This window comes from Prionailurus viverrinus, chromosome A1, assembly GCF_022837055.1.
Source record: "Prionailurus viverrinus isolate Anna chromosome A1, UM_Priviv_1.0, whole genome shotgun sequence".
NCBI lineage: Eukaryota > Metazoa > Chordata > Mammalia > Carnivora > Felidae > Prionailurus > Prionailurus viverrinus.
The window spans coordinates 27,061,141-27,086,765 of NC_062561.1; the positions used below are offsets into that span (position 1 = coordinate 27,061,141).

Genomic DNA, 25,625 nt, shown 5'->3' on the forward strand with positions numbered 1-25,625 from the left:
ATAGAAATGGTTTAATATCTTATCTTTCAAAACTGGTTTTTGGCTCATTCAGAAAGCCTGAGAAAAGTTCTTTAGTATTCAGGAAAGGAGTAACATTGCTATTGTACCAGGGCATTTTCTCCATCAGAGAAGGAGAAAACAAATCCCTTTGCTACTATTCCCAGGCGTGTGTGTGTGTGTGTGTGTGTGTGTGTGTGTGTGTGCGCGCGCGCGCACACGTGTTCGTGTGTCTGTTCCTCTGTAGAGCCTCAAACCAAAATCTGAACCAGAAGCCACTGTGTGTAAACATGAAGTGATTTGTTTGGCTTGTTCATCATTCCATAGATGGCATTCTGCCATCAACTCATTTCTAAACCAATGCCCCAGTGTGATGTTAGGGGTCACCCAGCTTTTCCATGAGATGTTACATAGAGGTCCTGAGTTGATTTGTTGATTTATTATCCACTGGGATTTTTTAGCCCTTATAAAGTTTTGTGGTGTTTGTCCCAGTATCTGTACAGGTTCCAGAATGAGTCATTATGCAGCCGCTTCCCAAGTTATAAGGCAGTAATGAGTTCTTTGCTTCTGTATCTGGAATGTTGGATATCAGACCTCAAAGTGCCAAAGAGATTCTTGCTTTTTAAAACTGTGAGATTGTTTTTCACAGGTCTCTTTACTAGCGTATGGGTTGGAAGCTCTGCATTTTTTCCCCAAAAGGTTAAAACTGTGAGGAGAGCTTCTCAGCATAGATGACTCATATTCCTTCTAGATCATTGGGAGACATTTTGTTTTGAATAAATATATCTTTGGTGAAATGTGCAAAAGACCTGACATGTGCTACTTGCAGTTTTCAGCCTGTTATAATTTCATGAGAAGTGCGGTGTTGATTGAAATTTTCTATTTTTGGTCTTGGTGTTGAGATAGTTTTTTGTTTTACTTTCTGCCTCAATAAAATACGAGGGGGAAAAAAACAACTGTTCATTTTTATGAAATTGTTTTTTTGTATTAAAGTTGTAATGTTTTAAAATTTCTAAGATGCCTTTTTGTAATATAGTTTACTTGTCTAAATTTTAGTTCACAATATATTTTGTAACCACTGAGTTTTACATTTTGTTCTTTATGCTGTGACTTGGCATTGTGCAGAATTTCTGATATTTTGCTGGCTACTCTAGGAATTAGGGCCTTTGGAGGTCTGTATTTCGAATTTTATATTATTATTGATGTTTTCTTGGCTTCTAAGATAGCTTCTAGATCAAGATTGGATGTGTTTACTGAAAGGTATTTATATAGGACTTCCCACTCTGAAATATTACTTGTCAAAAACAAAAAAAGGGAACTTTCTAAAATGGGCCAACCAGTGGGGCACCTGGGTGGCTCAGTCAGTTGATTGTCCCACTTCGGCTCAGGTCATGAGCTCATGGTTCGTGAGTTCAAGCCCTGCGTCAGGCTCTGTGCTGGCAGCTCAGACCCTGGAGCCTGCTTCAGATTCTGTGTCTCCCTCTCTCTCTCCTCCTACCCCACTGATACTCTGTCTCTCAAAATAAATAAACATTAAAATAAAATAAAATGGGCCAACAACAACAACAAAACATTATTTATGACAGTGCATCACTGCCGTGAAGTGGAAATTTTGGTGAAAACCAGTGAGATCAGTCAGGAGGGCCCCCTGGTGACCCATACGTTTCTTCTAAATCTTCTCCTCCTCTCGGAGGACACCGCTTTGGTCTGCTTCTCTTCTGCTTCATTGTCATGTTCTACTGCTATACAGAGTGTTGTTGAATGTTTTCTCTGCCTTATCTTTTTTCTCCTTCTTCCTCCTTTACCTTGACAAAGGTGAATGTTCTTTATGGTTCTGTCCCTCCCTGCCTCTGGAGTAACTGAGTGTCTGTAGCTCACTTTCACTTGGTTTCTGGGCCTCTCCTGAGCAGGACAGAAAAAAAAAACAAGAGAAGCTTTCTTTCCAGTAGCCTGTGGGGCCCCCAATCAGTCTTGCTCTGCTATAGGCCAGGTGTTGAGAGTGAGGAGACAGGGTGAGTCTCCCACATTCACACCAAGCTGTGTCCCTACCCCAGAGGCTGCTGAGTCTGTTCAGTCGGTGTGAACCAGAGTCTTCAGTGAACCCATCCCTTTGGATGGAATTTGGATATTTTGGATAAATTTTCCTAGCTCTTGCTGGTCCTGAGAGGCTGGACTCCGCCTTTCACCTCTTCAGTCAGTCGAAGGAGATCTGCTCTGACGTGGCTCAACTCTGATGGGAAATTCCTGCTGTTGTGCCTGGCCTACTAGATTGAACCTGAAGCCCTGGCCTGATTAAACCCGAGTTTGCTGTGTCCTTCAGAACATGAACCTCAAGGATCAGCCCTAAAAGTAGGTCCCTTTCCCAAACTCTGGCCCTACCTAGCCCTGGCCCTTTGCTTCCCCGGGGGACTAAGGTTCCTGTTTGGATGTGAGTTAAAACAGGCCCCTTCCCCTCTCTCTTCACCTACTCTGAAGGCTTCAGCAATGATACCCATTAGGAAATATTTGCGGAGCTCCAGTTCTGCATTGTCATCTGCCTGATGGACCTCTCACCTCCTTATGTTCCTCTGGTACTTTAAACTCAATGTATGTCTGAAATTGAACTCTGCCTTCCCATTCATACCAGCTCTTCCAATAGGCTTTCCCGTTATTTTCTGTACTGGCACTATCATCTGTCCTGTCTTCTATGCCAAAACTCTGGGAAGCATTTTCTTTTTTTGTTTGTTTGTTTGACTTTGATATTTTGATTTTTTGTTTATTTTTATTTTAATTCTAGTATAGTTAACATGGAGTTATATTTGTTTCAGGCGTGTGATACAGTGATTCAACAGTTCCATATATTACTCAGTACTCTTCACTAAGTGTACTCTTAATCCCCTTCACCTATTTCGTCCATCCTGTTTCACCCCGCCCGTCTCCCCTGTGTGACCATCAGTTTGCTCTCTATAGTTAAGAATCCGTTTCCTGACTTGTCTCTCTCTTTTTTCCTTTGTTCGCTTGTTTTGTTTCTTAAATTCTGCACGTGGTATTTGTCTTTCCCTAACTTATTTCACTTAGCATTCTACTTTCTAGCTTCATCCATGTTGCAAATGGCAAGATTTCATTCATTTTTATGGCTGAGAAATAATCCTTTTATATATACACATCTTTCATCCATTCATCTATCGATGGACCCTTGGGCTGCTTCCATATCTTGGCTATTGTAAATAATGCTGCACTAAATACAGGAGTGCATATCTCCTTTCGAATTAGAATTTTCGTATTCTTTGGATAAATACCCAGTAGTGCAACTGCTGGGTTGTAGGGTAGTTCTATTTTAAAAAAAAATTTTTTTTTCAACGTTTATTTATTTTTTGGGACAGAGAGAGACAGAGCATGAACGGGGGAGGGGCAGAGAGAGAGGGAGATACAGAATCGGAAACAGGCTCCAGGCTCCGAGCCATCAGCCCAGAGCCTGACGCGGGGCTCGAACTCACAGACCGCGAGATCATGACCTGGCTGAAGTCGTACGCTTAACGGGCTGCGCCACCCAGGCGCCCCTGGTAGTTCTATTTTTAATTTCTTGAGGAGCCTCCATACTGTTTTCCACAGTGGCTGTGCCAATTTACATTCCCACCAGCAGTGCACAAGGGTTCCTTTTTTCTCCATACCTCGCCAACACTTGTTTCTTGAGTTTTTTATATTAGCCATTCTGAAAAATATGAGGTGGTATCTCATTATGGTTTTGATGTGCATTTCCTTGACACTGAGTGATGTTGAGCATCTTTTCATGTGTCTCTTGGCTATCTGGGTGTCTTCTTCGGAGAAATATCTGTTGATGTATTCTGTCCACTTTTTAATTGGATTATTTGTTTCTTGGCTGTTGAGTTGTATAAGTTCTTTATATATTTTGGACACTAACCCTTTATCAAAGATGTCATTTGCAAATATGTTCTCCCATTCAGTAGGTTGTTTTTTACTTTCATTAGTTGTTTCCTTTGATGTGCAGGAGCTTTTCATTTTGCTGCAGTTCCAATATTTATTTTTGCTTTTATTTCCCTTGCCTCAGGAGACCTATCTAGAAAAATGTTGCTATGGCCAATGTCAGAGATATTACTGCCTGTGTTCTCTTCAAGGATTTTTATGGTTTCAGGTCTTACATTAAGGCCCTTAATCCATTTTGTGTTTATTTTTGTGCATGGTGTAAGAAATGGTCTAGTTTCATTCTTTTTCATGGAGCTATCCTGTTTTCCCAACACCATTTGTTGAAGAGACCTTTTCTCATTGCATATTATTGCCTGCTTTTCCAAGGGTTAATTGATCATGTAATTGTGAGTTTATTTCTGGGATTTCTATACTGTTGTACTGATCTATGGGTCTATTTTTGTGCCAGTACCATACTGTTTTGATTACTACAGCTTTGTAATATAATTTGAAGTCTGGACTTGTGATACCTCCAGCTTTACTTTTTCACAATTGCTTTGTCTGTGTGGGGTCTTTTGTGGTTCCATACAAATTTTAGAATTGTTTGTTCTAGTTCTGTGAAAAATGCTCTTAGTATTTTGATGGGGATTACAATAAATCTGCAGATTGTTTTGGGCAGTGGAGACATTGTAACAATATTTGTTCTTCCAGTCCATGAGCATGGAATGTCTTTTCATTTCTTTGTGTCATCTTCAGTTTCTTTCATCAGTGTTTTATAGTTTTCAGAGTACAGGTCTTCCACTTCTTTGGTTAATTTTATTACTAAATATTTTATTGCTTATGGCATAATTGTAAATGGGATTATTTTCTAATTTTTCTTTCTGCTGCTTCATTATTTAGGGTATGGGAATGCAATTGATTTCTGTACATTGAGATTGTACTCTGTGACCTTACTGAATTCATTTATAATTCTAATAGTTATTTTTGTGGAGTGTTTAGGGTTTTTTTTGTCTACATCTACAAATAGTTTGTCTTCTTCTTTACCAGTTTTGATGCTTTTTATTTTTGTTGTCTGATTGCTGTGGTTAGGACTTTCAGTACTATGTTGATAAAAATGGTGAGAGTGGACATCCCTGTCTTATTCCTGACCTTAGGGGAAAAGCTTTCAGTTTTTCCCCATTGAGTCTGATGTTTGTTGTGGGTTTCTCATATATGGACTTATTATGTTGAGTATGTTCCCTCTAAACCTACTTTGTTGAGGGTTTTTATCGTGAATGGATAGTGTAATTTGTCATATGCTTTTTCTACATCTATTGAAATGATCGTATGTTTTTTTATCCTTTCTCTTATTGATGTGATGTATGCCATTGATTGATTTGTGAATATTGAACCACCCTTGTATCCTAGGAATCAATCCTGCTTGATTGTGGTGAATGACTTTTTAATGTATTGTTGGATTCAGTTTGCTAATATTTTGCTGAGGATTTTTGTGTCTATGTTCATCAGAGATATTGGCCTGTGGTGTCCTCTCTCTTTGTCTCTCTTTTGTGATGTCTTTATCTGGTTTTGGTATCAGGGTAATTCTGGCCTCACAGAATGAATTTGGAAGTTTTCTTTCCTCTTCTGTTTTTTGGAAAAGTTTGAGAAAAATAGGTATGAACTTTTCTTTCAGTATTTGTAGAATTCACCCGTGAAGTCATCTGGTCCTGGGATTTTGGTTTTTGAGGTTTTTTGTTGTTTTTTTTTTTTTCTATTTTGATTCAGTTTCATTGCTGGTAAATGGTCTATTCAAATTTTCTGTTTCTTCCTGCTTCAGTTTTGGTAGGTTATCTTTCTAGGAGTTATCCATTTCTTCTGGGTTGTTCAATTTTTTAGTATATAGTTTTTCACAATATTCTCTTAAAATTGTTTGTATTTCTGTGGTGTCATTTGCCATTTCTCCTCTTTTCTAATTTTTTTTTATTTGAGACCTCTCTCTCTGTCTCTCCCTTCCTCATCTGGCTAGAGGTTTATCAATTTTGCTGATCTTTTCAAAGAACTAACTTGTTTTATTGATTAGTTCTATTGCTTTTTAGTTTCTATATCATTTATTTCTGTTCTCATCTTTATTATTTCCTTCCTTCTGCTGGTTTTGGGTTTTATTTGTTCTTCTTTTTCTAATTTCTTTTTCTAACTCCATTAGCTATAGGGTTGAGTTGTTTATCTGAGGTAGGCCTGTATTGCTATAAACTTCCCTCTTAGAACTGCTTTTGCTGCACCCGGGAGTCATTTTTTACTCCACTTTCTACCTCACTTCACATTTAGTCACTTGCCAAAATGTCAGTTCTTTCTTGCTGTGTTTCCTATGCTTTCTAACTCCTCATTCTTATTCCTTCACCCTGCACTTTTTTTGATTATTCTATTTTTTTCTGTCTGAAATGCAATTTCTCCTCACTTTTGCTGTTTTAAAACATGGTTATCCTTTAACAACCAGTAAAGATGCTTTCCTTTCCAAAAGAATCTTCCCTGGTGTGCCCAGATGGAATTATTTTCTCATATAGTAGTTTTTGAAAAAAAAAACATATTTTTTGTTATTTATGTTCCTGTTGTACTGTTCTGGTTACATTGTAAGCCCCTGAGATAAAGATATGAGTGTGCTTATATTTATATGGTTTATCATTATAAGTCTAGAGGATAAAACTTTAAATGGCAGCAAAATCCCCTCACCACTTTATAAGGTGGTTCCTGAGCTGCAGGCATCAGTGCTGCCTTCCATGGATGTTTTGGCTGCGTGTTCTCTAGCACTACTTTATGTACACAGAAACACATCCGCCACCTTGTTGTGTTTGTGTCTACCTAAACACTAGGCTAAAAATGGCCCCTTCTGTAGAAAATGTCTTTATAATCACCCAATTATTTTCCCAGCTAAGCTCAAACAACAAGAAAGCCAACATAGAAAGAACCAAAAGTAGTCAAAAAGCAAAGAAAATGGTATAAGTAGTTTGGAAAATAGTTTGGTTCCTCACAAATTAGATATACAGTTATGATATATTTTTCTCTTAGGTGTACACCCAAGAGAAATGAAAATATATGTCCATCTGAATACCTATACGTGAATGTTCATAACAGCATTATTCAAAATAGCTAAAAAATGGAAACCAACCAAACGTTCATTAACTGATGAGTGGATAAACAAAAGCTGGTATGTCTATGCAATGGCATTTTATTCAACTACAAAAAGGAACGAAGTACTGACACAGGCTATAAGGATGAACCTTGAAGACATTATGCTTAGTGAAAGAAGCCAGGCACAGCGGCCACTTACTGATTCTCTTTATATGAAATGTCCACAATAGGCAAATCCTTAAACACAGAAAGTAGAGGGGTGCCTGGGTGGCTCCATCAGCTAAGTGTCTGACTCTTGATCTCAGCTCAAGTCTTGATCTTAGGGTCGTGAGCTCAAGCCCTGTGTTGGGCTCTGCACTGAGCATGAAGTCTACTTAAAAAACAAACAAACAAAAATCCAGGAAACAGGAAGTAGATTAGTGGTTGCCATGGTTGTGATGGAGGAATGGGGCGTGACTGCTAATGGGGATGGGGTTTCTTTTGGGGATTATAAAAATGTTCTGGGATTAGACAGCAGTAATGGTTACATAACTCTGAACATACTAATATTCACTAAATTGTACACTTTAAATGGTTAACTTTTTATGGTATATGAATTACACCCCAATATAGCTATTATTAAAAAAAGAAGAAAGGTTTATAGAATTTAAAGGTAGAAAGAGAAAGGGTTTGAAAATGTTTCATTGAGCCAAGGTAGGCCCTCTGACTGGTTAGGTTAGTTAAAATGTTTACAGATGACAAAATGAAGGTGAGAGAAATTAACCTACTTAGGATTTTGTAGCGTGTGGTGGGGATGATTGAAGGAACCACTGTTCAACACACATGCTTATGCCGCTAATTCTGTTGCCTTCTCAGAATAGCATACGCCTCATATGAGATATGTCTAGTGAACATATCACTCAGAGAGGCCTGATGACTGTTTGTTTGATGTCTGGACTTCTGTAGGATAACTACCCCCCCCCCCATCCCCCGACACTCCTCCACATTGTTTACCTTCTGGTGTCTTAAATGGTGTTGTATATGTGTGCTGTTAATGCTTGTGATTGGCTTACTATGTTCTTTCCTCACTAGAAACAGTGGTTGTTGGTCATCCCTGTGAAAGGAGTATGCTTGGGGTTTACGCCTAGGGGTGACCATAATTTCTTAAATGCACCATGTGAAAGACAAAATGCACCAAACAATTCAGGAGAGGATTTTACTCAGGCTATAGCACAGGAAAGAATGTTCATTAGTGAGGACTGTCCAGGGGAAAAACACTTGGGTTTCATAAAACAAGGGAGTCAGGGAATAAGGGTAGAGGTGGATCTTAGAAGAGGAGAAGGCATACCTTCTCCATACATCAACAATAAGTTGAAATGATGCAGACTTCTGCAGGTATTATAAAGATGGAAGCAATCTTGAAGTGTCGCTTAAGGGAAGACATTGTTCCCTTTCTACACAATTGAAGTGAGACTCCTGTACCTGATGGTAGTCAGTTTTAAAGGAAACTACAAGATGTCAGGAGATTGAAAGAAGGGGAAGGGGCTGACTTGTGTGAACCAAGTCCTGTAGGTATGTGAGTATCTTGGCAAAGTGCCTCCTAAGCCAGAGCCGTGGCCAGCTTGGAAAGCATCAACTCAGCAGGAGAGGAACTTTGGAGTAAGGTGATGGAATGATTTTTCCTAAGAGCTGATGGAGTTATTTTTGAACATAAAAAGTGGTAAAAAAAAAAAAAATCCTGCAGTTAGGGTCGTTAAGACTGATTTTGTTCCAGCACAGACTAGCTCAGTAACAAATTAGTCTTTCCTAGTGTTTTTTTTTTTTTCCCCTTAGCCTAATTTCCATGATTTTACCATATGGAAACTCTGACTTTTATAAAGAACTTGCTCCACTGAGCAAGCTTGGTGCATTTTTCAAATGTTTTTTGACATTAACAGCTCTATTTCTCAATTAGCAAAGGGAATAAAGTTGATTATGCATATCCATGGGTGACAATTTACATCTGATTAGCCAGTTCTAAGGTAAACATTAAAAGGTCACTATAAATAACTTTTACTTCCTTTGTTTTCAGAAAGACCAGTCACTAAGTCCTAGCTTTGTCCTGCTCCCCATGGTTGAAAGGCCCTATTTTAAAATGATGGGCTTAAAGTAATATTGGGTAATAAAATCTGTAGAATTTAAAGCTTAGTTAGTTGACATTTTGTTTGTTGCATTTTTCTAATCATATTCTGATTCCCATCTGTTTTTGTGAGAACTATTAGCTAATCATAGACATTAAAAAAAAAAAAGGAACATATGTAGACTTACAACATGTTCTGGTAACCTATTCATGGGTTTACCCTTAGAGCTGAAAGGTCTTTTGGCTTTTTTTTTTTCTGACTAAAAATAGGCAAACTGTCAGAGAGAGGGAGAGAGGAAATTAACTCTACCTCCTCTATTATAAAAATTAACAATTCATCCTTTTCTTATGCTCACTGGAATCAGAGGCTTGATGGCTTGTGTATGAGAAAGATTTGGAAAAGTAAATTTATGGTGTGAATTGTGCAGGCAGTAGTTCAGGTCTTTCTTTGGTGTCTCATTGGCAGACCTGTAGTGGATGAACTTCCTCAGGGCTCCTCGTTGGTGGCAGCGCTTTTAGACAGGTGACCCTGCTCTCTCAATGCACTCGTGAACGTCCTTTTTGTCTTTCTCCATTTTATTTCCAAACAATGGAAATAGTCGTATTGTTGGTAATTAGTTTTTAATTGTAAAAGTACACGTGCTGTTGATAAAATTAGATAATATGAAAAGGTGTGAAGAAGAAAGGAAGATGTGAAGAAAGAACTTATAGTCCCACTTCTCAGAGATAATGATTATTTTCATTTTGGTAAATATCCTTCCAAGTATGTACTTTTTATCAATGGTGTTTAACAGTACCCATTTTCTCATATCTTTAGTGAAAGTATTTTTAAAATTTTTGTCATTCTAGGGACACCTGGGTGGCTCAGTCGGTTAAGCGTCTGACTTAGGCTCAGGTCATGATCTTGCGGTTGGCAGGTTCGAGCCCCACGTTGGGCTCTATGCTGACAGCCCAGAGCCTAGAACCTACTTCAGATTCTGTGTCTCCCTCTCTCTGCCCTCCCCAGCTCATGCTCGGTCTCTCTTTCAAAAATAAACATGAAAACAATTGAAATATTTGTCATTCTGATATGCAAAATATTATTTAAAATTTAAATATCTTTGATTTGGGAGTTTGAAAACTTTACATAAATTTAGAAGCATTTTATAAACCTGTGAAGGTTGTTTGTTTTGCTTTTTCTAATAGGGAGTTTGTATTTTTGTATTGGTTCACAAGAATTCTTTATATATTAGGGAGATGAACCCTCTGCCATATAAATCAACTTACTCAAAATAAATTAGATGCCAGGCAGTGGGCCAAATATACATTTTTCCCAATTTGTTAATTGTCTTTTCCTTTGAATTTATAGTATTTTTCACAATTAAAAAGTTATTTATTTAATTAAATGTATTAATGTTTATAGTTACTGGCTTTAAAGCCATGCTTAGAAAAATCTTCTTCCCCTTGGATTATAGAAATTGTCCCTTGAATTTTCTTCTGGTTCATTTGTGATTTTTTTTTAACATTTAAAGATTTAATCTATCTGGAATTAATTTGGGGGGCAGATACTTGGTAAGGATCCAAAATTATTATTTTTCCATTACCTCAGCACCATTGTTCCAGAGTTCGCTGTTTTTCCACTTCCATCACATACAAAGTTCCCATGGGTTTTGAAATCTAATTCTGCTTCCTTTCTTCTGTTCCGCAGATCTATTACCATGATATTAACTCAGAAATACAAAAATATATTATCATCGAGCAGTGCTAACTTTCCCTTACAGAGTGAGGTGGAGAGTATTTGAGGAGTATTGAGAATGATTTCTAAGGCTTTCAGGAGGTGACCCCTGAATGAACCGTAAAGATGTAGCAGGAGTAAGCCAAGTGAGGGTCAGGTTGGGGTAACGGGGAAGTGCATTCCAGGCAGAGACGTTAGCATGAATGGTCTCAGAGGTAAGAAGTAGCAGGACATGTGTGTGTGTATGTGTGTGTGTGTGTGTGTGTGTGTGTGTGTGTGTTATGTGAAATACGGGGCAGATGTCATGAGAAATGAAGTTGGAGCCATGGTCAGGTGCCTAATGCTTGGGGTTCTTTCAACCGTGTAAGAAATCTGGATATTTTTCAGATGGCATGTATTGTTAAAGTGTTCTAAGCAGAGGCCTGACACTGTTTGGTTTGAGTTTTAGAGAGATTTTCTTTTTTTTATTTTTCACATGTACGATCCATTCTAGAGAAATCAGCCTATAAGCAAAGAGATCACTAGACGTTCCTTAGTAATCCAAATAAGGGGTGACAGGGACCTCAACCCAGGCGACATAGCAGATGGGGAGAAGAGGGTTAGATGCGAAGCCCGTTTTGGTGAGTTCCATGAAGAATGGTGAATGATGCACATGGAAGAGTGAAGGGTGGCTCTGGGTTTCCCAGCACTGTTGGTGAATGGCCTCAAGTTTTTGGTCGTGGAGGAGATAAAAAATTGTCTTGTGAAGAGGAGAAGATGGCAGAGTAAGTTGGTGGCTTTAGGACACTGACAAGGATGAGGGAGTGATCTGACTGGACGAAACTGATGGGCCTCAGCCCCAGTGCCCTTTGAAGGCGTTGGACCGAGTGTTGACATTGTGTTTTGCATTCCCAGATTCTTTTCGAAGAAACGCCTGTGGCTCTTCCACAGGTCCCAGACACATCATGGTGGTGAACTCCTGCCCTTCCGCTACGACTCCCCTGTGGACTAGCTGGGAATCTAGAATTACAAAACAAAAAAACCCTACATATTTCACCTAGCTGGTGTGAGACAAGTTGCAGTTTCTCAGTTTCATACACAATCTGCTTCAGCAGCTACATTTCTAGATGTGCCTTGCAGATGATACTTGAAGCTAGCAGACTTTGAATAATGATGACCCTGGAAAAGTAGTAATGAGAAAGACTTGTTGGAGCTGACAGAAAAGCTCACAGAAGCCAGGGAAGAAACGCTGCTTGCAAAGTTGTCCTGTGCTTACACTCACTAGTTGGCCTCTCTCAAATCAAAGGAAGAATTAATTTTGCTAATTGGAAGGCTAGTTCTAATAGATTCACACCTGATATGAGTTAGCATGTGAAGAGCAGTAATGGTGGAATAAAATGCATATGATTTGTGCCACTGAACCGCCAACTGTGTGTCATTAGGTAAGGAAATATGGGTAGCATTGTCGCCATCCTCAATTTATGTTTATTGAACGCCACGAAGTTCGAGGTCAGGCTTATAAATAGTCGCTTGGTCAGGTTGAGTACACTAATAATTTATGCTGAGCAAGTAGAAGAGGTTACTAATTTTGTTTTCTTTACCATCTGTGTACCTCCTGGGCAGATCTTTTTTTTTTTTTTTAATCTGCTTGTTTTCTTTTTTAACTTATTTATAAGCAAGGCTGGCTGTTCTGCAAAAAAGAGTGTTCCAGATATAAAATCCTGAGAATCCCCTTCTTTGTCCCAAAGACTTTAGATTCTAAAGAGATAGAAGAAGGTGGATTGGTAGACAGCTCCGCAAGATCCCATGTTCTTCTTTTCCTAGCTTAAGTCTGCTTGGCTCAGAATTGCTGAGGGAAGGCAGCATGGAGGTTCCAGCCTGGGTTTTTTTGTTTAAGCTACAGGCTGTGTCTTTTTTTGTGGTAATGAAGCAGTGTCTAAAATGTTATCAGGGAGGAATCCAACCCATTTTCTTCTTGGTCTTCTCATCCGGAGCCAGCAACAGACACACAAACAGGTGGGGTGGGAGCTGGAAGAGAAGCCTTGAGCAAAGCAGAGAGAACGGAGAATTGCAAAAAGTGGAAGCAAAACAGAAGTGCATTGTGGTAATGGATCCTGTGAGTGCCGAGTGTGTGTGTATATGCAGACAGGTGTGTATTCATATTTATATTAATATGTCCATGTAAATTTTTGATGCAGAAAATACATTTTACCTACATAGGTTGATTGATGGATACAAAAAGTGAATGAAAAAAAAAATGAATATTGCAGCGCATAGCCCTAAAGCAGTCCATCTGAATGGTAATGAAAATCTGGCTCTATTGAGGGGCTCATTTTGCCGTTTTCTCTTAAATGCAATTGGGCTCATTTTCATGCCATTTTTTTATGGTATCAGAGGTACCAAATAAGTGTCAGCTTGTCAGAGATGGGATCAATGCTTAACAATTAAGTGTGCATTCCTTTCTACCTATGTACATTAAATGTCTAACACAGTCTTCCAGTTTTATTTTCATTTTGTCATTCTCCTTTGCTACATCTTCTTCCTCCTCAGTTCGTCTTCTCACACTTGTGTTCTGCAGAGCCCTGAACTTGTTCTCACTCTTCACCGTTGTCTGGCTCGCTTCTATTCATCTTCATGCTTTCCTGGCCTATTCTTTAATTTTGACTCTTGTGGCAGATCCTGATAGCTGCCCACCAAAATCCATTCTACCTTTATCCTCGACACACAGCTCTAGTGTGTTTCCCGGCCTTGCTTGTAGGTGGGTGGCCATGTGAGTAAGATCTCTCCAAGGGAATGTGAGTAGACGTGGTGCATGCCCTTTTTAGACTTGGGCCATAAAAAGCCCTACAGGCGGTCCTCTCTGAACCTCCCTCCTCTGGCTAAGTGGGATGGATGCTGCTGTTGGACAGGCTCGTGGAATGACTGTCTTCCCACCCCCCATCTGAGTTCCTTGTATCACGATGGGAGAAACTTCTTACTAAATCCATGGATTTTGGGTGGTCTGCTAACAACATCTAGTCTGCCCTAAGACAACTCCCGAACCTATATATCTTTACATATAGCCTAGGTCATTTTCGTAATCTAGATCCAAACATCTGACTGCTTACTGGACATATCTTACACTCAGCTTGTCTAAAGCCTGGCCACTACCTCCCTCTCTCTGACCCCATTCCTTTTCCAATGTCCCTTCCTCTGTAAAGAGCAGGCCTAGCCAACCAGATACCCAAGTGACATACTTGGGAGCCATTTTTGACTGCTCTTACTGCTACATCCCTCAGTTAGTCTAGGGGTCGACAAACTTCAGTCAGGCAAAATTTGTCCTGTTTGCCTGTTTTTTATAAATAAATTTTTGTTGGCATGAAGTCACATTCATTTACCTACACATGTCCCCTTTCTCACCAAAACACCAGGGTTGAGTAGTTGTGGTAGAAACTGTATGGCCAGCAAAGGCTAAGGTTTGTTGATCTGGCCCTTTACAGAAAACTTTGCCAACCGTGGTCTAGTCAGTTGGCAAAGTCTATTAATTCTGTCTTAATGTTCTTTTGAACCCATCTACTTCTTTCCATTTTCACTATCATTTCTATCCTCATGTGACCTACCAAAATGGCATCCAAAGCGTGTCTACCTATGGACATAGTCTCGCATTTTTATAATCCATTCTCCATATGACAGCCAGAGTCGTCTTTCTATAAGGACAATGTTGAAGATTCTTATCATTACTCTTAGCCTACTCTACTAATACAGCCCCCAAATCTGTGTGCCTTTACCTATAACCCAAGCCTCTTTCCTTAACCTCAGACCCAAATATCACCACCTTGGTTAAAATCCTTCAGTGGCTTCCCATTGTTCTTACAGTAAGTAAGCTGAGGCCCAGGCTTGCCCCCTCACTTAAACCCCAGCCATTCTTATCTTCTGAAAAGTGTTTTGCTTGCATTGTGTTCTTCCTTGCCTGTGGTACTTCTCTTTGCCAAATTCCCCTTTTACCTGGTTAAGTCTTATTTACCCACCCAGGCTGAAACTTAAAAGATACTTTGTCTAGGAGACCCTTCCTGATCTCCAGACTGGGTTTGATCGCCTTCTTATGTGCTCTCATAACACCTTTTGTTTCCTCTGTATTACAGTCACTATACTTTACTCACCTCATTATTTATCTCTCTTCTTCCCACTGACGGTAAATTCTGAAAGAGGAGGGGCTGTGTCTGTATCAAGTCCTGCTGAATATCCAACATCCATCAAACTTGGAATATGTCACATTTTCTGACCTTTCCTCTGTCCAACTTACAATAAGAATGCCTTTAAAAAAAATTCTAATTGAATTAGTTAAGTTCAAAGAAAATCCGTGATTAAGGGAGTAAGTTATGAGATATATAGGCTTGGTAGGTGTAAGGTGGGAGAAATTAATTCTATAGAATATAGGAGCACAGGAGCCTACACACATACACACACACACACACACACACACACACACACACGCACACACAGCCACACCGAAAACATTAAGTGCCAGAACATCCTAGAAACCTAATACTACAAACAGGCATGATTCACCCCCCAGTGTAAGTGTGACAGTATCAACTATCTTCAGTCATAAAGACAGAGGAAAAAAGAACATTTCTTTTTGCCCTAGTTAAAGAGAGCCTTTGAGCAAGCTGTCATTCATTCATTGTTCCATTCAGTCTTTCATTTGTTTAACAAATTTTTGTTTAGCCTGATACCAGATGCATTGGATACAAATATTCAGGGGAGAAAGGGAGCTATTACATTAGTGGGAAGGCAGACACTTAAAATATAATTACAGGACAATATGGTAAGCACTATAATTTAGCAATTTGTACAAAGGAGCATGAGAGCACAGAGGAGGAAGCAAATTCTGTTTTTACCTGTTTATGGCAATATGAAAATGGAAATGTAGGTTCACTTTTTGTGTGTGAGGAGTGAAGGGAGTGAGTAAAGCTCACCTCCCTTGTGTGGTTTCGCTTGAGTAGTTTCTCATTGCTGCTTTTCCCCCTTTTCTTTGGGGCTGGGATGGAGATAGTATGCTGTTTTCCACATACATTTGCTTGGCATTCGAATAATTCATTCATTGCTGCAGGATTAGCAGTAGCGTTTATTTGACACATTCAGCTGAGTCCTAGAAGAGAAGACAGATATTGTTCCCATGATGTCACCACCCCTCCCCAGGCTCCCCAAGGAGGAGACACAGTTGGGAAACTCATTTCCTGGGCGTTGACCGCTGGAAATAGGCAAATGGGGACGGATCATACTTGAATGAGAATGACACCATGTGAGGTGAGGCTTGAGTCTACATGGGTAACTTTAGCAGACGACTCACTTGGCTACGAACAAACCTGTCTCTGTGGGCAAGTGTTCACTAGGTTCAACTTTAGACTCTTCTTTTGCCTCATTAAGCCAGATAACAGAGAAATGAACTGACAGTGTGGTTGGAGAAATCTCGTGTTTTCCTCAGGTTTCTTTTTTTAATTCTTGTCAGAGTCTCGTTGTTGCTGTTGTTGTTGAGGAACTCTTGTTTTTTTTTTCTGCTCACTCTTTTCCTTCATCCTCCAAAATTTCTCAGAAACACCCTACTCGTGATAGAAAATCTCCCTTGCCACTGATACTACTAGTAATTGATAGCATGTATTCACATCCCATCTCTGCTACTTATTAATTGGGGAGACTTGGATGATTTACTTAACTAAGCTTGCTAAGCCTCAATTTCTCCATCTTAAAAATGAGAATATTTTTGTAACGTTTCTATTTCTTTTTGAGAGACAGAGCACGAGTAGGGGAGGGGCAGAGAGAGAGGGACACACAGAATCCAAAGCAGGCTCCAGGCTCTGAGCTGTCAGCATAGACAGCATAGACTGTCATGGGGTTCGAACTCACTCACCGCAAGATCATGACTTGAGCCGAAGTCAGACGCTTAACTGACTCAGCCACCCAGGCACCCCCCAAAATGAGAATATTAATACTACCGTCTAACTTAAATGATTGTAATGAGGATTAAATGAGATAATACAAATAAATTCCTGGTGTATCCTAAGAGCTCCTTAAAGGTTTGTCATTAGGTCCGAAAAGGTAAGCCTTGCCCTTTGTGTCTTCTCTGGTTAGGGTGTCAGACACTTTTCCTTTGTCATTCGGACCATCTGAAAGATTACCCTAAGGTCTCATACATGACTTTTGATTCCTTGGTTGGTGTATGTTGGCTGAGACTTCACTTATTTTGGGAGATTTCTCAGTGTTAAAAAACATGTGATGGTTTTTTTCCCCTGCATCTTCTAAAAGGCTGCAGCAGGTTTCTTCAATTCTGGAGGAGGGCTAATGGGACAAGTAATGGGCATGCTCTCTTTCCCTGGAATGCCCAGGAGGCAAGGCTAGCTGGGCTCAAAGTGGACCTAAGAGTCCTCTAGAAGTTCACAAAGATGAAAAACAGCAGAAGGATATGGATGTCCATAATGCATTAACCCTTATTCCACTACCGGCACCTCAAAGAAAAAACCATGTGTCACCATTGAACAGTCCTCTTCTCAGATTTCCTTTTGAATTAATACCTTATGTAGTTCAGGTCTGAATTGCCAAGTACACTGACTCATTTCTTCATTATGTAAGCCATTTACAGGTCACTGCTCAGATGTTGGAATACCTGTTTTAGGCTAACGGCAAGGTGCTTAAATGACTCTCAGCTGTGCCCTTACACTTGCATTCACCTGGGCTCCCCAGAGAACTACCATACTGGGCTCCTCACCATTAGCTGTGAGTCCCGCACAGAGGCCTCATTAGCATCAAAAAGCTCCTCCTCTCTGCCCTCGGGCAGCGACCTACCCAGGGGAATGGCAAGAAAACTATGCAAGAAGCAGATTGCAGTTACTGGGAAGTGAAACTTTTTGAAGAAAATGCAGATCAACTAGATCTGGATGTCAGGAAGTATGAAGAGACCCAGTGTGGGAAAGGGTCATCCAAGTGAGTTTGAAAGCAGAATCTGGGCACCAAGCTGAGTTTAAAGCAAACACCGTAGAGAATGACCTTGGGGATCCTGGGAAATTGGGGAAGAGCAGCATGATGTACACAATGAGGCCAAAAAGAAAGTAAGTGCTTAAGGAACAGTAATTTCAAAGACTGTCAGCTCTAAAGAGACATTCTAAATGTGATTTCTTTGAAAACCATTCCAAAGCTCAAATATTTATATTGATACTATTTAGTTACGATCATGAAATGCTTTGATCTGGCTGATACCATATATGTGTTCCCATTTTGTAATTATCTAGGGAAAATACTCTTCCAAAGTTCATAGACAAAGCTGGTTACTGTGATTGGCTGAAGTTGTTGTGCATAGCAAAGCATTGGTTTAATTAAGTTCTTAATCCTTCCTACTCTCCAAAGAGGTCATACCATTCAGTGTGGTAAATGTGAACATGGGAATTCAATTGTTTCTGAAGATTACCTGCTCTCTGCAGGGTGAAGGTTCTCAAAGGAGTTCCTGGCCTTCAAAAACAAAGATATTATTATTCCCCAGTCACTGGTATGGATTAGTGCTATCCTGGGATTGATGATCCCATCTTCAAAGGACTCTGATTGCCCTTCATGGCCAATCAGAGGGTCATCAGAACCTGCTACATTTTAAATGTCTGTGTTAGGAGATATCCAAAGACATCAGACTTTTGCTTATTTTCTTAATGTAGATATGCTCTTTCTTCTCTTTGATAATTCAACTCTGGTGTGCTGTTGAGTATAGCTGGGTGAAATCTTTCCTGACCACTTGGGTTCCTCAGTAACTCAGATACTGTGTCCACCATACATTCATGAACTTGACATTTACTGACATATTTTGTTCTTGCCAGTCATTACAATAATGTTCAAATAATTTAAGGGGGAGGCAATAAGACAGGTATATAAACTGCTAAAATACAAAATAGAAAAAGGTACGGGAGATGTTATTTCTGGTTAGGACATCAGAACAATCTCATGGAATAGGCTGTATTTAAGGTGGAACTTGAAAAAGATGGGTTTTGAAATGTGAGCTGCTTCTTGCACAGACACACAGACATGTACCTTTTTTTTTATTGAAGTACAGTGGACATGCAATGTTATATTGGTTTCAGGTGTATGACACAGTGGTTCAAAAATTCTATGTGTTATTCATTGCTCAACGTGATAAGTATAGTCACCTTCTGTCACTATTCAACCTTATTACAGTATTATTGACTATATTACCTATGTTGTACTTTTGATCCCCGTGACTTATTTATCTTGTAACTGGAAGTTTGTACCTCTTAAGCCTCCTTACCTCTTTTGCCCATTCTCCTAACCTCTTTCCATCTGGGAACCACCAATTTGTTCTTTGTATTTATGGGTCTGTTTCTGTTTTCTGTTTATTTTTTTAGATTTCATATATAAGCAAAATCATATAGTATTTGTCTTTCTCTCTCTGACTTAATGTAGAATAATATGCACTATGTCCATCCACCTTGTCACATAATGCAAGATTTCATTCTTTACTATGGTTAATATTCCATTGTATGTATATAACACATCTTCTTTATCCATTCATCTATCAGTGGCCCCTTAGGTTGCTTCTATACCTCAGCTACTGTAAACAATGCTGCAGTAAACACAGGGATGCATATATCTTTTCAAATTAGTGTGTTTCTTCTCTTTGGGTAAATACTCAGAAGTGGAATTTCTGGATCATATGGTAGTTCTATTTTTATTTTTTTTTTGGGGGGGGAGGTCCACACTGTTCTCTGTAGTACCAGTTTACATCTCACCAATAGTGCACAGGAGGGTTCCTTTTCTCCATATCCTCACTAACACTTATTTCTTTTTGATACAAGACATTCTTACTGGTGTGGGATTGTGTCTTATTGTGGTTTCAACTTGCATTGCCCTGATGATTAGTGATGTTGAGCATCTTCTCAAGACATACAGTTGGCCATCTGTATGTCTTATTTGGAAAAATGTCCATTCAGGTCCTTTGCCTATTTTTTAATTGGATTACTTGTTTTTGTGTTGAGTTGTATGAGGTCTTTATATCTTTGGAATATCAACCCTTTATTGGATTTATCATTTGAAAATATCTTCTACCATTCAGTAGGTTGTCTTTTTGTTTTGTTGATGGTTTCCTTCACTTTTTAGTTTGATGTAGTCCCAATGGTTTATTTTCATTTTTGTCTCCCTGAGAAGATATATCCCAAAAAATGTTGCTAAGGTTGATGTCCAAGAGATATGTACGTCTTCATTAGCTTTGAGTGTAGTTTCTGTGGAGACAGAATAGGAGTTCTCTTCTCCTGTTGTCCCTCCTGACACGTGGTTCAGTGCTTGACACAGACTAGCTGCGGAACCCATATTTGTCACCAGAGACAATGAGATAAGCATCCCTTCTAGAAGGAGAATTGAGGTGATGTAACTGAAACAGTCTACCACATCATAGAACAAAAGCATATGTTTGCCCAGTCTCCCTGGAATGTTTTTCAAGAGGGCATGTTTCCTTTTACCTCTTTGTGGGCTTCTTAGACCCAATTACTTTGATGCTGTATTAAAAAAGTAAAGGAGGGGCGCCTGGGTGGCTCAGTCGGGTGAGCGTCCGACTTTGGCTCTGGTCACGATCTCACGGTCTGTGAGTACGAGCCCCGCGTCGGGCTCTGTGATGACAGCTCAGAGCCTGGAGCCTGCTTCGGATTCTGTGTCTCCCTCTCTCTCTGCCCCTCCCCTGCTCATGCTCTGTCTCTCTCTCTCTCTCTGTCAAAAATAAATAAACATTAAAAAAAAAAAGTAAAGGAGTGAATGAAGTTCTCAAGGGTAGAGTCTGTTTGCTTTTACAAAATCATGTTTGGAGATGGATCTGTGGCTACTTCATCCTTAAATAAAGAGAAACCATCCCAGAAACCCAACTGAAGTTGGTTATTTTAAGGTCTTACTGTCTTTTTGCCTGATTCTGTTGTCTTTGACACACCTGCTATATATCTAATTAAGAAAGGTTATGCCTGATTCATAAATAGCCACCAGATTAGTATAGTGAGCTCTGGAGAGATCCGGGAGTCGGGGACACCAGGTCTTATGTTTCCGCCAACAGCTGAAACCCAACTGAGCAGAACCCAACATTACAAAAACAATTGTAAAAATCAAAAGCTTAGCACTGGGAAGAGTTGAAACAAGATTTGCGAGTTTCTAAGGAAGAAAAACATTGCCACATCTTCCTACCCTGCACGCCTACTGGCAGTGACTGTTCAGTCTCTCCAGATACCTTCTGCAACTGCGGAGGCACAATTTTTCTGAGAGCTTCTCTTCCCTAGTCCCATCTTCTCTTGCCACAGGTTATCAAAAGGCCATAGAGCTTGTCTTGGGGGCAGGGTATGGAATCTGAAAATTCTTGCTTTCTTGCAGGTCTCCCCCTACCCTCGCTTTGCTAGACAATTGCAGGAGCCTCAGAGGAATACACAGGCAGCCATTGGAGGAGTTTCTCTGCAGTTATCTGCCATTGACCTTAGCCTAATTTGTCATGTTTTGGTCGATAATTCCAAAGATGAAGGATGAGGTACCTATTAGATTTGATGTGCCACATTCTTCCTCTGAAGCTAGGTTTGTTTCACCAGCTAATGACTTTATTCAATTATATTAAAAACCCAAGGTTTATTTTATAAGCGTGACAACGAGTCATTATGAGTAGTATTCCACAGGCCCTAAGCAAAACACATAAAATGTCATTTCAAGTGCCAAGTTTCTTTTCTAATTCCTTTTTTTTTTCTTACAGATTTTTGAAAGCGGCTTAAATCTAATTGGCTCCCCCAGGATCTCAGCTCCTGTTACATTGGTGCATTCCTTTTTTTGAGAGGCATCTGGAGAGACTGAACGGCCACTGCTCGTTGGCATACAGGGTAGGAGGATGCGGCAACTTTTTTTTTTTCCTCTGTCCTTGGAAACTTTCAAATCTTGGTTCAGTTCTTCTTGAGCGTGAATGTTTGGTTTTTGCGATTGTTTTTGTAATGCTGGGTTCTGTTTTCCTGTTGTTGAATTTCATATGAGTGAGGTGGCAGCCACAACTGCTGCCACCCCATGGTGGCCAGCCTATGTCTTCTGTGAAGGAAACCTCAAGAGAAAAGAAAAACAAAACGCATAATAGTAGTAGGGTATGGATTTGTATAAATAATGCTTACCAAACAGTGCTAATAAATCAGCCTTATGTGCGTCTGTTCTACTCAAGGTAAACACCTATTTACACAGCAGAGCTGAGTTGCTTTTAGAGGCCCACAGTCAGATGTCCCTGTAGTCGATGCAGCTGTTAAAAGAATGCCTGAATCTTTCCCTTAATCACGGTGACGTCCTATGTTTGAAACCCCACGCAGTGAAGCAAATGAAAGAGGAGATTCTACCCATCAGATAGTAGGGAAAGAGAAGGGAGAAGAGGGTAACTAGGGTTTTTTTTTCTTGTTTCAAAGGGTTTCTCTTAGCCAGATACTTAAAGATTTGAGATAAAAAAAAAAAACAACAACAGGAAAATATATGTGGTATCTGTTTTTAAGTATGTTATTAAAGTATGTATGTATGTAAAGTATGTATGGAAAGACTCTGGTTTTAGAGCTTCAGTCTTCCATTGTAGAGGGGAAAGCTGGGATTAAAGAAATTGAACATGTAAGAGACTATTGGCCTGATTTGGGCAAACCCATATTGAAGACATTCAGAAGCCAGAAATAAAAAGTGTGTTAAAGGCTGTGGTTAGGCTGCCTTTTGTTGCTGGATTAGAAATAGTAAATGGAGAAATAGCAAGAAATGTGTTCCTCTTTTGGAAGACAAGTGATTTAAAATTTTTGTACTAGCAGAGTCTTATCTTATAATATTTGATACCTCCTTCTCCTAAACATAGGCCAGGAGAGTGACCAGAATGGGCTCAAAGTTTTTTTTTTTTTTTAAATTTTTTTTTCAACATTTTTATTTATTTTTGGGACAGAGAGAGACAGAGCATGAACGGGGGAGGGGCAGAGAGAGAGGGAGACACAGAATTGGAAACAGGCTCCAGGCTCCGAGCCATCAGCCCAGAGCCTGACGCGGGGCTCGAACTCACGGACCGCGAGATCGTGACCTGGCTGAAGTCGGATGCTTAACCGACTGCGCCACCCAGGCGCCCCTCAAAGTTTGTTTTGATTAAGTGCCTCTTGGTTGTGTGTGTGTGTGTGTGTGTGTGTGTGTGTGTGTGTGTGTTTATGTGTATGGCCCAAGTGGGAATATCTGTTTAATTGAAATCTGATTGTCCTGTTATTGGTTAGGCAGGACCTGCCCAAGCATAGAAAAACCTAATTTCAGGCTTAGCAGGCAATGAAGTTAATAATAAAACATGTCTATTGAATTAAAAACAGTACCATTCTTGTTAATTCATTTAAAAATATTACTCAAGATTTTCCTCCCAAGATAAACATTTATGTATCTGCCAAATGGGACAAGAGCCAGCCAGTCTCCTTTTTGGTAAATGTAGTCCTTTTGTTGTCCTAAGGGAGACAGCCCAGGCCTAGGGCACAAGGAGCCCAGTTTTAATTTTGTGCCCCTCTGGAGTTGTACCACCAGGGACAATGACTTTGTCATATTGGCCCTAAGCTTTTCTTATGTATAAAATAAGAGGGTTGGATGAGGTGACTTCTAAAGTCCTTAATACATATAATGTTCTGTGAAACAGAGTAAACGGTGGAAAGAAACACATGGAAATGGTAAGGAAAAGCTAAGTGAGGTAGCTCAATGCCTGAGGAAGGATTTTCTGAGCAGAGAAGGGAGAGAGTCCAGGCAAGGCATGTTTCTTTATGTCTTTATCCACTCCCTCACTCACTGACATCTTTCCATCTCTCTGGGGAGTAGATATAGTTAGCATTTGTCAGGAAGACAGGAGGACAATGATGGAACTTGTTGGAAAAGGGTTTTTTTCCCCATTTTTCCTCTTTTCATTTCCTAGGATCTGTTATAGCTTTGATTTTATTAAATAAAAAATGAAAAATCTTAACAACTGGATTGTACATTCATAATGATGACAATTATAACAATCACAGTGATGATACTGACCTTGAGTGCTCACTGTGTGCCAGGAACTGTTCTTAATGCCTTAGGCACAATGGCTTCTGTAATCCCCAGCACAACACTGTGAGGTCAGACCTGCTCTCACCAGAATTATGCTGATATAGACACTGCATCAGAAAGGTAAAGTCACTTGCCCAAGTTTCACAGCTAATTATGGAAAAGTTGGGATTCTGTCCTCAGCCATCCTTTTCCAGTGTTACTGCTCGTACGTGCTCAGCCTTGGCCGCATCTCCTCTGAGGCAGAGATGATATATTCTATTCACTTTTTTGTATTCTCTTGAGAATTTGGCATGCTTAAGGAAGTATACCTTGAATTCATGTAGAATCGAATTAAAGGAACACCATCCACCTGGAAGAGAAAGTCGTCCAAGGCTTCTCCACCTCAGGCCTCTGGAGAAGCGGCGTTTGTGATGACCTCCCAACCATGTTCGTGGACAAATGTTTGACTTGTTATTTGAAACCATCTACTTCCTTTCTGTGTGAAACTCATGAACTCGTTTCGTTTAGAAATTTTGGCTTTAAGGGAGAAAGTTAGGCTGTAGCTTAAGGAGGTTGAATTGAATTTATGTGTAAATAGTGAAACTGTGGTATTATTTAAGCAAATGTAGCTGATAAGTTAATATATGAACGAAGTGGTGTTTGAAGAAATAGCTTGGAACAAGGAGTCAACGAACGCACTAGATGATAGTTATTAGAAAAAAATTTTCCATTAAGGTTTTATTTGCCTGGATGCAGTTGACTTCTTTTGAAAAAATACTTGGTTTTCTACTTATGAACATTTGACGCACACACAAAATCAATATGTTTACATTCCAAGGCCAATATTTCTACTCCTATATATGGTGTTAATGGTGGGAGAAATGAGTAGGAGAGCTACTTCTTTCTATATTTGCCGCCATGGTACAAGGATAGTGCTTTCGTACTAGGGCTCTGGATTACAGGGATTCACTATGTCCTCTAGTGCCTCACTCATCTGGTGGTCAGATTTGCAGCAATTCTATCGTATGGAACATATATATGTGCCTAGAAGGATAGGGTCATGGGGGGGGGGGCTAATGTTGGAAATAACCTTAAGGTTATTTGCCTTATTTTGCAGATAAAAAAGTACAGCCCCGAATGAGTAAGGGCCCTAGCTGTGGAGTAGAACAAAGTCTCAAATAGAAAACAGTAATTACATAGGTTGTGTCGTGTTAACTCTATTAATTCGCTGTATAACTATTTGTTGAGTACCTTATAACGTGGAAGACATTAGAGATAGAAACATGAATTCTTGGACTAGGAAGTATATGGGTCTTCCTTGTAGCTCTTACTAAACATGTGCTCATGAAGCCACAGATGAGAAATATCTGAGAATGATCCTCATGAACTCTGAAGATGACAAGGACTTTGTTTTGTAAATTCCACGGTGTCTCATGCCTTCCAGGATATGAAGCTGCTGACCACAGGAAGAAATGAAAGGAATGATCACAGTGTAGGAATCTGACAATATTTAGTATGAGCAAATGTACTGACTTAAAAAGCCTCTGAAAAATTATAACTTTTCATTCCAATGCTGTGTCTTAAGTTTGGGTTGATAACCCTGAGTCAAAAAAAAAAAAGGTTAAAGTTCTTTCAACCTGTTATTTTAGCAAAGTGATAAAGGGCACAATATATTTTGGAAAGCTTTCAAATATGGGGTATTGGTGTATAAAAGGGGGAGCTTCACTTCCCTGGGACATTTACTCAAAAGGCATTAAAATTTGTTGAACACCAGCCATGCACAACTTATCTCTAGAT

General features: G+C 39.6%; 1 protein-coding gene across 5 annotated transcripts in view; it reads left to right on the top strand.

The window, feature by feature from the left end:
- ENOX1 (ecto-NOX disulfide-thiol exchanger 1) overlaps positions 1-25,625 on the top strand; it is a 552,986-nt gene that overhangs the window by 79,193 nt on the left and 448,168 nt on the right. For all 5 annotated transcript variants that reach the window (XM_047876641.1, XM_047876659.1, XM_047876649.1 and 2 more), the window contains exon 2: positions 21,544-21,667. The gene's annotated coding sequence lies outside the window, so the exon portion shown is untranslated. The remainder of the gene's footprint in view (positions 1-21,543; positions 21,668-25,625) is intronic.